The sequence below is a fragment of the Schistocerca americana genome, chromosome X (genome assembly GCF_021461395.2).
Source record: "Schistocerca americana isolate TAMUIC-IGC-003095 chromosome X, iqSchAmer2.1, whole genome shotgun sequence".
Classification (NCBI taxonomy): Eukaryota; Metazoa; Arthropoda; class Insecta; order Orthoptera; family Acrididae; genus Schistocerca; species Schistocerca americana.
The window spans coordinates 439,772,972-439,787,130 of record NC_060130.1 but is presented as its reverse complement, the minus strand read 5'-3'; the positions used below and the strand labels follow the sequence as shown (position 1 = coordinate 439,787,130).

At 39.8% G+C, this 14,159-nt stretch overlaps 1 protein-coding gene across 1 annotated transcript in view; it reads right to left on the bottom strand.

Annotated features, from left to right (window-relative positions):
- Positions 1–14,159, bottom strand: part of LOC124555208 (neural Wiskott-Aldrich syndrome protein-like) — a 95,670-nt gene that overhangs the window by 9,536 nt on the left and 71,975 nt on the right. The gene's annotated exons all lie outside the window — the stretch shown is intronic.

The window sequence follows — 14,159 nt, the reverse complement described above, 5'->3', positions numbered from 1 at the left end:
TTCCCAATTATGAGCACGTGCATAGCAGCTGCCAATGCTGCCTACACGGTTCTCCACCATGCGGTTCTGTTCGTCAACAGGGCTGGCCAGATAAATTGCCGGGTCATGCTTCGGACTCCCTGAGCAACTGCTTTTTCTTATGATATCACCTCTCTGTTTTAGACATTTTTTTCCATGGAAGACTTCCCTCCAAGAGTAGTCATTCCCGCTGCCTTATGGCACACGGTTCTACGCATCCTCCACCAGGGCCAATGGCGAAGCTTTGAACACTAAACTGTTACCTAGGAGACATGTTTTTTGGCCATGGATTGATGGCGAAATTGTCTGTTTTGTTGTGGCTTGCGAGCAGCGTGCCCGTCAACAGACAGCTTCCAGGGCATCCCTGTCCCCCTGACCTGCTCTCTGCCAGCCATGGGAATGTATTCATGTGGACTTTGCTGGTCCCTTCTTTAATTCCTATTGGCTCTTGGTTCTGGATGCATTTTTCCTGTTTCCTTACATTCTCCAGTGTGTTTAGACATCAGCTGAGGTCACAATTCGCACACTTTTAAAGGTTTTTTTCTACTTTTTGGTTGCCTTGTACCTTAGCTCCTGATAATGTGCTCCAGTTCATTCCTCACATCTTTCAATTGTTTTGCTCCTATCACGCCATTAGCCATGTTATGGCTCCATCATTCCACTCTCAATCAAATGGCGAGGCAGAACAACTAATGCATACATTCAAGTCCCAAATGAAAAAGTTTGTTATGGATTCTTTACAGGATGATACCCAACTCCATTTTCTGAGCACCTATCGCTTCATACCTATGGGAGAGTGGAGGCTGGCGAGTTGCTTTTCGATTGGCTATCGTGCATGCTCCTCCATCTCCTTCAGCCTGCACCACACCTGCCGCAGTTGGGTTCGTCTGGCCATTTCACATTGGGATCACTGGTGTGGGCGTGAAGGTTTGGTTACCAGCCCAAGTGGATACTGGCCACTGTTGTCCACTGCTGGGGGTGCCATCTTTGTGACATCTGTACAGCCGATGGGCTGGTGGCACATCACTTTGATCAGTTGTACCCTCTTCGTCACTGGAAGCTAATGGTTTGCAGGTGTGGCCCCATCACCACAACCTGCCCCATTGCCCTCTGCCTTGAGACTGTAATCATTGCTGTGGAGGTGAACCCATCCCATTGGCTGCCTTCTCTGTGTGTGGCACCCTGGGGTTCCATCTTCCTGTCACGGAGTTCCAGCTTCCCGTCACTGGGTTCCAGTCCATCTCCGGACTTGGGTCCGATGCCATGGCCTGCTGTTCCAGTCAGGCCATCTCCACTGACCCCCTTGCTATCATCGCCTCAGCCACTGTCATCAGTGGGTCCAGCCCCACCTTTACTGCACTGGGACCTGTCTGCTTATGACAACACCGAAATATCAATGGCATCCTACTCTCCGGTGCTGTCATAAGGTGTCACGCAGGACCACCACCGTCGGGCGTGCCCACATCCCTGCACATTCCGACCCAATGCTCCAGTGACTGTCTGGCACATTGTTCCGCCCCCTCTGTCCGCAATGGCTGCCGCCGATCTGGAGCTGTTGGATGCCTCTCTCGTCGGGCTGCTGCTGTCTCCTCTGTTGCCTGGGTGCCCATTTCGCATGAGGGAGAGGTATGCTGTATCTTGCTACAACTGCATATGAGTGTGCTGAGTGTGGTGTTGCCACATACGTGTGTGTGTGTGTGTGTGTGTGTGTGTGTGTGTGTGTGTGTGTATGCCACCAACTGTATCAGGATGGGCTGGCCATTGGAGGCCGCCTACTACAGGCGTGAAAGAGTCGTAGTCTCCGCCACACTGTCTGTTAGCACCGACTGATGCTCTCTGTGTTCATCCAGTTTTACCATTCACACCATTTGTTCTGTATATCATATTGCATGGATTCCCAACAGGGTTATTTCTGTTACTGTTCAGAGGCTTATGAATAAAGTCACAGTTGTAATACTTGGATCGGTTTCGTGTATTACAAAGCCGACATTGATTTTCCAAGCTGTCGCCTAAGTAAGACACGGGACGGTTTTTCCACAGCAGCCATGATGACATTCAACTGCCTACCACTGGATGTTCGAACATTGCCACAGAGGATGTTCAGAGCTAGACTGACGCATGTGCCCAAGCAACAACCACTATATTCTGTAAATAAATTTTCCTCTCCAAGTGGAATTGTAGACTGGTCAGCATGTTACCATCACATGTGAAGCCACAAACTGGAAACATTTAAGAGCTGTAAAGTGTTGTTTATAACTAATGCTTATAACACCAACTGTTGTGTAATGCTTCTTGTCTGTTTTCTTAGTTTTAGTAGTGGTTTTAATATGTAATTGCTAAGATGGGATGCAATCCAGGCGGCCATGGCCGGTGAACAATGTTGTAATAGTAATAGCAAGAGGTGACCACTTCTTGGAATTTCAATTTCTCTGCCACTGTCACACCACTGCTATTGAAGCATGAAATTGACTCCACCAAGGTAAAGAGGTCAATTTTAGTAAGAGAACTGTCTAAACAAGACAGGAAGAAGCCAATCTTCAATCCAGAAGACCTGCTACAGACCCAGAACTCACCAGACTCATCACACAACTCGACTATGTTTTGCAAGGGACAACTGGAGCAAGTATTGGTCACTGATGGGTCGCAATTTAACCTGCAATTACCTGGCAGTAAAGAGAGAGTATGGGGTTCTCTTTTGAACATTCTCATTCTCACCCAGGACACCTTTTCAGGGTGGTTCTCTGGTGGTGTAGGGAGGAATCATTATGACTGCTTGTACGGATCTCATCTTTGTGGAGCATGGGGACCTTAAAGCACATAGGCATGGGGAAGAGACCCTTTTGAAGCACATGGTGCCTTTCATTCCATTTAATGGTGATGGTTTTACACAAATACATGACAGTGCATACCCACATGTTACAAGAATAGTACAACAGTTCTTGGATGAAAAAGAGATTTATGCTATGACTTGGCCTGCCCAAAGCCCTTATCTGAATTCTAGTGAGCATGTATCAAAGCAGCTAGGGAGAAGGTCCAGTTAGCACTATTGAGAGGGCCTATGGTAGGCCCTCTTGAAAGAATGGTATATGATTTCTCAAGAGGACACTGCAGCAGTAATGAGGAGTACGACTGAAAATGTTGGATGCCGTGATAGGTGCAAGAGGCAATAATACATATTTTTGAAGATTTGAAGAGAGATCTGTGGAATGAAATGTAGAAAACCAAATGAGAGATACACTACTGTTATGAGCTTGCTTAAACTTTGTTTTAAATGTGAATCCATTTGTGTTACTTACACATCTCCAATTTAATTCATTCATAATTATCTTTTTTTCATTGTTAGTCACATAGATTGGACCACATGACAATATTTTATGATAAAATAGTAGATTAGTGATATAAAAGTGACTGGAATTTAAAACAAAAAATTTAAATAGAAGTTTTTACAAAACTGAAGTGTTGCATTCTTTTGTGCTGGTCAGTGTACACAGTATTACTTATTTCTGACTACATCCTGTCATCATAGTCCTGCTGTCAACTGAAATAATGTTTTGGCATTATCAGCTGATTTGTCTGCATGTACATGCAAATAAAGAACACTCATAAGGAGTTGGAGGGCTGAAAAGCACTATCACAATTATGTGCTTTTTTTCATGTTTGGAAGCTGCTATAGCACAATCAAATCAAAGGACAAAATGTTCAAATTGCTGCAAAATTATACTGAATCATTCGGAAGTGAAATTAAATCTCTTAAGGAAACAAACGCCAAGTTACTAAGTGAATCAGCACACTGTGTTTGTGGGAATCCAGTGCCACGCACAAAAAAAAAAACTGAAAATTCTCATGTGCAAACTATGAATACTGCAGCCAGTGCGAAAACAAACACAAAAAATTCTCATGGGCAAAATAGGACTGAAAAAGATGCAGAGTGTAAAAACCTATAAGTAACTATAGTTGGAAAACAGCCACATATAATAAAAGGAAGAAACATGAAATTGATTCACAAAATCAGATAAACAAAAATGAATTCCCTCTTATTGGCAATTTTATACTAAAATATGTAGTTTCACGAAACTATGAAATCGCTGTCTGCCCTGGTACCCGACCTCATCAGCTCAACAAACATTTTAAAAATCTCATGCATAACAGTCCACAACTAAAAAAGGAAACACTATAAAGACCAATTTCATAGGTGTTTTTATTCATTCTGGGATGAACTAAGTACGAAGCAGTAATGAGGAAAATATTTAAAGTGAGATCAGAAACATTATTCGCTCAGCCAAAGCATTGTACACAAAACTTAAGACTCTGGAATTCTGCACAGAAGGTCAGTAAGTAGTTCTTACATAAACAAAATAAACAGCGGTATCAGGGAACAGTGCACCAAATCCAGCACAATATTTGTTGATCCTAACTAATTTTTAAGTGACAAATGCCTGGGAAAGGATGGTATGCATTTAAACAGACAAGGCTCAATGAATTATAGTAAAATGATTACAGACATCTGTAAAATCAATAAGAACAAAGGAAACTGATACCACGTGAAGGGCGGTAAAATTTCAAAAGTCACAATTGAAAATAAAAAATAACTCCCAGACAGAAATTCCAATATAAATATAAGTACTAAGGGCAGTAAGTTTCAGACCTTAGATTTAACTCCAAACCTGATGGTATTTCATCACAATGTATAATCGCTATCCAACAAACAAACAAATAAATTTCATAAGTAGGTTAGAACTTAAATAGTGGCAACACTGCTGTGGAGACACTATGCAATGGAATCTACTATTGTCGCTGATAGCACATGTTGTTGACATACCTACCTTACCTCTGAGCAAATGGACTCACCCGTCCCACATCACCGGCATGCGCACAATCGAGTGAAACACAGTCACTTGTGAGCGAGGGGTCTAATGTAACAAAGTCACTATGTTTTTGAAACAGGAACAATGGAGTTGAATCAAGATTGACTCTGCCAAAGGTTGTACGAAACGACAGTGTAATCAAGGTCTTCAAGAGGGATGCAGGAATTGGCATTGCCACACAGAACAGTGGTACATTGGGTAAAAGCCTTCAACGTAGGTCGTCAAACTGTGGCAGACATACATCGGGCAGGTCGTCCTAGCGTATCTGAAAAAGAAGTGCATGCTGTTGCCGGGTTAGTGGACAGTGATCGACACCATACGATTTGTGAGCTCAACCAAAAAACTGGATTAGCGCATACGACTGTGCTTTGGATTCTAATGGAATGACTGAGCATGTGAAAAATTGCATCATGATGGGTTCCACATTAACTGACAGAAATGGATGCATTACGACGTTGCTCAGACGCACTGAGTGCTATGAGTGTAAAGGAGAGGCTTTTTTATGCCACATCGTAACACTGGATGGGCCACATCATACGAGCCAAAATTGAAACGCCAATCCAATGAATGGCTTCATTATGGGTAGCCGCGAAAGTCAAAAGTGTGTCAGAGCCCCAGTATGGTGAGACTTATGGCGATTCTCGTGTATGACTTCGATGGCGTTATCCTAACGCATTACGTTCCTCCATGGCAGATCGTATTGTTCGTATTTGGAGTATCACCTGCGACCAGCTCTGGGAAAGAAGCGGCGACACATTTTGAGCAACTCACCCATCATTTTGCACAACAATGAGCGGGTGCTTACAGCTGTGGCTGCTCTGCTGAGGCAATGGGACTGGGAAGTACTGTACCATCCACCATACTCCCCGGACTTAAGTTCTTGTGACTTTGATTTGATTCTGAAGATGAAAGAACTACTTCGTGGCATTTGCTTCAGAACTGTTCCAGAGATTCAACAGGCAGTAGACCGCTCCATTCGCACAATCAACAGAACAGGCTCTGCTAATGGTATACTACGCCTTCCACATTGCTGTCAATGGGTTCTGCACAATGCTGGTGACTACTTTGAAGGACAGTAACAGGTGCAAACATGTAACTCTTTTGTACAGGTTGTGAATAAATAGTTGGCACTATTTAAATTCCAACCCTCATATTTTGTTAGAAAATAACATGTAAAACACCTTCGTATTATGTTTTACTGAACATTGGCTTAATATGGTATCCATTCCAAATTTTGCACTGAGTAACTATTTTTGTAGGAAACTGAAAAAATATGGCGGTAGTTGGATTTATGTCAAAAATGGCATAAATTTTAAATGTATACCTCACTTAGAAAAATTATCCAAAGAAAAAGATACTGAGGTAGTAAGTGAAATTGAAATCACTAATTAAAAATAGCTATAATTTGTCTATAAAGAGCACCAACTGGAATATACATCATTTTAAAGAACCTTGAAAATATCTTACACCAGACTGCACAAACAAGTAATTATATGAGGGGATTTCAATACTGACTTTGCAAGTGAGTCCCAGCAAAAAACTGTTTTACTGAATCTCTTAGCAACTTTCAATTTAAAGGTTACTGTAGAAACACTAACACACATCACAAAAACCTCATCCACAATCCTTGATCAAATATTTACAAATCTGCCCTTGAAATATTCAACACAGACCTTCAATACAGGTTTTGGGGACCACACATCCCAAGAAATTAATATATGATTAGGAAAATAGCTTTGTTTGACCAAATAGCTAACAACTACATCTACGAAGTATAATGACGAGAACATACAAAATTTCCTTCACTGCCTGAGTAAAGAAACTTGGGAAGAGCTCTATGAATGTAAAAATACTAATGGTAAGTTCCACAAATTCTTAAGTAGTTTTAGCTATTATTTTGAACTTTGCTTTCTGCAATCACAAAAAAGGGATTTGAAAATAAAATGGGTTACAACAGGGATACAAATATCAGAAAAGAAAAACAGATTACTTCATGACATATCTAGACAGCACACCACATCTCCAGAATTTGCCTCCTATTTTAATAATTACAAAGAGTTTTAACGAAAGTTGTAAATGAAGCAAAAAGAATGGCAGATAGTTCCTACATAACAAATGCACCAAATAAAATGAAGGCCACATGGGACATTGTAAGATAAGAAACAGGCGTACAACAGAGAAAATACCATAACATACAATTGAAAGAAAACTCATTAGTAATATTTGATCCCCATCAGATAGCAAATAATTTCAACCCATATTTTGCAAAGGCAGCTGAGATTCTGGTGAAGCAAAACTTTCAATATGCTTACTGCAAGTCAGATTAGAACTATCCCTAGTAATAAGTCTCTCTTCCTACACCCAACAGATGAATGGGAAATGCTAAAAACAATAGCAGAGCTAAAATCAAAATCTTCCTTTGGTGCTTACAACATACCAGACTTAGTAGTTAGGCCCATGGTTGGCATATGCAACAGGTCACTTTCTGAGGAAATCTTCCCAGAAAAGGTAAAAATAGCTCAAGTGATGCCACTGTACGAAAAAGGTGAAAAAGCAGAAGAAACAAATTATAGGCCAGTCTCTCTACTATCACTCTTTTCTAAAGTAATTGAAAAAATCTTTTACAAAAGACTCATAGTTTTCATTGAAAAAAAATATACTTTTCTCAACCACACAGCATGGTTTCTGAAAATGTAACTCAACCGAGAAAGGTATTACTGATTTCCTAAATGAAGCTTTGAACACATTATACAAAAACGAACACATAGCAGCAATATTCCTAGAACTTTCAAAAGCATTTGACAACATTAACCACAGTCTATTGCTTAGAAAGCTAGAAAATGTTGGTGTCAGAGGCCCAGCCTATGAGTGGGTAAAGTCATACCTACAAAATAGACAAAAAATGGTTGAAGTCTTGCACAAAGAAGGCAAAAATTGAATTTCCTATCTTTCAGAAAAATACTGTGTGCCACAGGGTTCCATACTGGGAGCAACCTTGTTCTCGCTGTTTGTAAATGACTTGGAACCACCCAGCCCTAACTATAAGTACAGTAAATATTCTGATGATACAAATATTCTTATCAAATGCAAGATCCCAGAAGAGCTCCAAAACGAAATGAAAAAGATCACTTCACGTATATCAGAATGGTTCATAATGAACAACTTAATAAACACACAGAAAACGAACACACAGACCAGAATAAACAGCCCCAACTGCAAACATAGAACTGTTAGGCAAAAGGCTTGAAACTGTAAACAGCACCAAATTTCTAGAAGTTTGGATCCAAGATGACCTAAGATGGCAGAACCATACAGAACACCTAAGTAGTAAACTAAATACCATTTGTTATAGTATTAAATTTCTTGTTGGATGCACATCAATACAAGTCATAAAAATGTGTACTATGCCCTAGAAGAGTCACAATTAAGATAGGGTTTAATTTGCTGGGGGAAATCCGACACCCGGCAAAGGCTGTTTCATTGCACAAAAAGAATTAAATGTGCCATGGCAGGCACAGCACCTCAACCTTCATGCAAACTTTCATTTGAAAAGCTTCATATTCTTCCATTATCATACCTATATATCTTAGAAACAATAATGTTTATAAGGAAAATCATAGAGGACAAAAGCAAAATTGCTCCAAAAAATCAAAACCAATTCATACAACAACAGGAATAACCAAGATTTACATGTGCAGTTTGCATATACCACACTGAAACAGAAAGGACCTCTGCAAGCAGCAAAAAACTCTACAACACACTACCTAAAAGAATTAAGATAATAACTGGTTTGCATAAAACCAAAATAACAGGGAGTGACTACTTGCTACAGAATTGCTGCTACAGTGCTGATGAATTTTTATCTACTATGTAAATATGTGAAAAAAATTAAATAGTTTAAGGCCAAAATAAGAAATGTGTATGTATAAATTTATTTGTGTATTCTATGTATGTGTGGACTGTTATATACAAATGTGTGTGTGTATAATCAAGGCCAAAAGTAAGAACTGTGTATGTGTAACATTATTTGTGTATTTGTGGACTGTTTTCCTCCTTATCTTAGGCTTATATCGCTATATACTGTGCTATACGACAGCTTCTGTTCAGAATTTATTGCAATTATTTGACTTGTCCAACATCACTATGTATCCCTGTACAATGTGAGATTCACAGGACCAAGAAATATACAATACTATACAATACAAAACAAAACAATACATCAATAGTGGTGTAGATACAGAGAATAAATGAACTGTCAGTACAGCTGCAAGGTTCAGCAGAAGGTTGACAGAAAATACTGGGTTCAGCGACCTGAAAGTGTTAATACATCAGCATAGCAGACTATCTTAATGAAAATAATGTGTTTGTCACAAACAGACACATAGGAACAATTCCAGCACTCATCTGATTTGTAGTCCATTGTTATGTGAGACTGCCAACTGGTCTGCTACTTGCATATTCCAACCATACCAATAAACAACCAGAAAGAGCTGTGATAGCCTGGCAAATAATGGATATTACGGCATGTGTGTATGAACTTTTGAAGAAACATATGACCTGTTTCCGGTATGACTATGTACTTGCAGACTGGCTGCAATCAACCAACATTACATCTTTTTTTCTTTCTCCTCTAGTCTCAGAATATTACAAGTTGACTACACAGTCATTACACGTCTTACAACATACTGGAGGAGCTTTATCACATTGGATAGCTCCCAAATAAACCAGATCTGTACACTAACTTGTAAAAGTGGTCCTTGTGGTACATGGTACATCATGTTAATCAGTACAGATAGAATGTGGAGAAAGTATAACACAATGACCAATTTGTAGCACCAGTATAATCAAGTTAGACTGCTAGAACTGACTAACAGAGCACTCATAAAATTAAGCCTGAATGCAACTATACTTGTCAAATGTTGTGAAAGCTATAGCTTTTTTTTTCAATCATGACCTTGAGATTAGGAAGTTTAATAACAATGTTTACAACATGTCTAACAAAATCATTCTATACACAGAAAAAGTATCACACACATCAATCACAAAATGCATGTAAACTTCTGAACTCATCTAATGTCTTACACCTAAAATTTGCTAATTTTTACTGGATTTACACTGGAAATTTTGTTAACCCACAAACTGAAAGAACAAGAAGAATTTGTAAGACAGGTGTTCAAGGAATGGTGCTTCTCTTCTTGGGCTAGGATTCACTAAAATTGTACTGGTGTGCATGTGTGTGTGTGTGTGTGTGTGTGTGTGTGTGTGTGTGTGTGTGTGTGTGTGTGTGTATGTATGTATGTGTAGGTGGGGTGGGGGGGTGGGGGGGGGGGGGGAAGGGGGGGGGGGCTCAGCTCCAGAGATATCAGTAATTTATGATGCTTGAAATTTTTGAGTGGACATACAGGGTTATTACAAATGATTGAAGCGATTTCACAGCTCTACAATAACTTTATTATTTGAGATATTTTCACAATGCTTTGCACACACATACAAAAACTCAAAAAGTTTTTTTAGGCATTCACAAACGTTCGATATGTGCCCCTTTAGTGATTCGGCAGATATCAAGCTGATAATCAAGTTCCTCCCACACTCGGCGCAGCATGTCCCCATCAATGAGTTCGAAAGCATCGTTGATGCGAGCTCGCAGTTCTGGCACATTGTGTCTGTTCACTTCACCATTAATAAACAATGTTGCTTCATCACTGAAAACAAGTTTCGCACTGAACGCATCCTCTTCCATGAGCTGTTGCAACCACGCCGAAAATTCAAAGCGTTTGACTTTGTCATCAGGTGTCAGGGCTTGTAGCAATTGTAAACGGTAAGGCTTCTGCTTTAGCCTTTTCCGTAAGATTTTCCAAACTGTCGGCTGTGGTACGTTAAGCTCCCTGCTTGCTTTATTCGTCGACTTCCGCGGGCTATGCGTGAAACTTGCCCGCAAGCGTTCAACCGTTTCTTCGCTCACTGCAGTCCGACCCGTTGATTTCCTCTTACAGAGGCATCCAGAAGCTTTAAACTGCGCATACCATCGCCAAATGGAGTTAGCAGTTGGTGGATCTTTGTTGAACTTCGTCCTGAAGTGTCGTTGCACTGTTATGATTGACTGATGCGAGTGCATTTCAAGCACGACATACACTTTCTCGGCTCCTGTCGCCATTTTGTCTCACTGCGCTCTCGAGCGCTCTGGCGGCAGAAACTTGCAGTGCGGCTTCAGCCGAACAAAACTTTATGAGTTTTTCTACGTATCTGTAGTGTGTCGTGACCATATGTCAATGAATGGAGCTACAGTGAATTAATGAAATCGCTTCAATCATTTGTAATAGCCCTGTACTTTCAGAAGCTCATGCATGATATCATACAGAATGTTGAGTTTGGTTTGAGTTCTCAGGCATCTGATAACATCTTTCACTTGTTGCCTAATGGGTCCCAAAACAATGCTTGTGGATCTCCTTACCTAATTCATCTTAGTGGACTCTGTCAAAGGCATCACCTTTTGTACCATTGCACTGCAAACTGAGTGTCTATGACAGACACAGTTCAGAAGCATATAAAAGTGGTATGTGCTTGGTATTAGCCAGTGTTCTGTAATATACCACATGTTTCCCTGATAATGGAATGAACTTCTAGAGACAGTGTAGAAATACAAGAAGCAAATTAAGATAAGGAACCTGTATGGGAATATTTAGTACAAAAGCTACACAGCAAAACAGTTGTTAACAAGACAGCCTCTAACAGAAACAACCCTACCTTGACTGCAATTACATACATATCATTTGGTTTCCCCCCCTCATGCTCATTCAAAGTTTCTATATAGGGAAACATTTTCTTTGTGTTGGGTTCCACAAACACTAAGATTAATTAAAACTGTGGTTCTACCAAGGTTGTAATTTTTTGTCAACATTTTTAATTTTCAACTAGCGAAACAAAGTATCGTTAAATATATTCTCATCTTAAGGTGTCGGTTAATGCGTAGGAATGCAGAACTCTCTTGAAAACTGGGTCAGTGAAGAAATGTTTTTTACACATATCTATATGCCAGTAAACTTTAATTTTGCTGCATGAAACTTATTTTGTGCTCTAAATATTTTTATGGTTGTGAAATTACAATTAATGATTTTTTTATATCTGTGTAATTACACATATATTTCTCACTTTACAAGCAGTACTTGATAATGTTAAAAGCTGAAACAAGATTGTAGTGCATTAGAAAATTGTTAAATTTTGTTAAAAAATTATAGCCACTGTGGAACCAGGGTTTTAATCCTCAACAAGTTCTACACAGATATTATAGTTTTAATATATCTATTCTAACCACCATGTCATCATTTGAACAAGACTACTAGCAAGAATAGCTTTTGCCAGAGTTGCTCTTCACTGTGTATAAATAAAAATACACTGAGGAATAGGTGTCTATTATGTAAGTGTTCACCATGCATAGCCACATGTTCACTGCAACTCCTTGTTGTTGGTGCACCACAGCACTAGCAATGGGATCTACATAATGACTACTGTAGCTATTACATATCAAATCTGCAAAGAAATATGCTTAATCTGTTGGCGACCTGTAGAGATGGAAAGAAAGCAAGAGTTTAAAATCCTGTCAACATCAATGTCACCATAAACTTGGCTATAATAATGGCTTGAAAAGGATGGGCAAAGGAGATCACCTGCGTCCTCATTAAAGGAACCACCCTGGAATTCACGTTGAATGATTTATGAAAACTTAAAACAAGATTTCTAGATGGGGTTTTTAATCCCGAATTAATTCAAATACAATTCAGACGGTGCTCCTATTGGATCATTTACCTTGTTGAAAAGTATGTAGACTTGACTGACTTTATTTGATTGTTGTCATAGTAACCATTCCTAACATTACTGCTGCCAACATTCAATTCTTGGGCAACTGATGATTGGTCAGTCACCCAATGAAGTAATTTTTCTTCAAAGTTACAAGATCTTGCTGCTGTTCTTGTCCACTCTCCTTCTTCAAAGTGCTATTGCAGTTGCCCAGTTTCTCTCAAATTTTGACAAAATCTGTGAAAAACTGTGTAACTCTTCCACTTCCTTGTGGCATCAGTTAGCTTGTCTTTAAAAAATGGAGGGAGGGAGGGGGGGAGGGAGATGAATATATATAATAAAACCGAGAAATTTCAGGGATGGATTCATGACTGGAAGTGGAAGAAAATATGATCATGTGTACAGAAATGCATTGTTGCCATGGTAGATGGCACCGATTAATGACAGTTCCTCTGTCCACATGCCATGTGTTTCTTCCATGTTGTAGCTCTGTGATTGATGCAGCATACTCTACGTAGCAGAATGGTCTGGTATTGATGTTAGGAACAAGCCGAGGTTGTGTTTGTGTATGGCCAAGCAAATGTAAATGGTCAAGAGGTAGCACAGCAAGTATGTACACACACACACACACACACACACACACACACACACACACACACACCACATCACACAACATTTCAAGCTCTTTTTGTGAGTTTGAGAGATCATGGGTACTTTTGGACAGATCCACGGAGGTGGCGGACTGTGTTTACACGAGATTTGGAGGATCAGGTTCTACAGGATATTTAGATGAACCCTAGTACAAGCTCCAGGCACGTGCCCCACCAACAACATGGTATAAACCTAAGTACAATTACATGTATCCTGCATCACAACTGCTACTGTCCTTATCATCTGCAATCCCACGTAGGCCACTCTGAATGCCTGTAGTGATGTGGATGCATTGCAGTTCTGGACTGTGTTCTGGAATGATTTGTTGTCATTGCACGCAGACCATCCATTTCTGGACACGTTCATAGGAGCTTTTTTAGAGAAAATGTTGGATCTTCAATATGCAAACATAAAGCACATGAAAACATATATTCCGATATTCCAAGCTCTTGCCTCCCACCCTGCCCCTGTTAACGAAACGTATGGAGGGCTGACAATGCATTTGGTGCTGCACATTTTCACTTGTTCTTCATTCTGTTAGTAGGGTTGTTGTCCCGACTGATATCTTGAGGAGTGTTATCTATTGGCTGCATGTAACTATTTTGGCTGAGATCTTTCAGTTGACATGTTTCCAGACCTATATCACTTAATATAACAGTAGAGAAACTACTGTTTAGAAAAATAAGATTGAGTTATGCTTATATAAAAAAGCACAAGTAGATGAATAAATATTAGTGAAGAGAGGAAAAGCAGAAATGAAACTGCTAAACAGACTGAAAGGACACATGGTTGGAGCCATCACAATACCAAGCAGTGGTAGAAAAATGACAA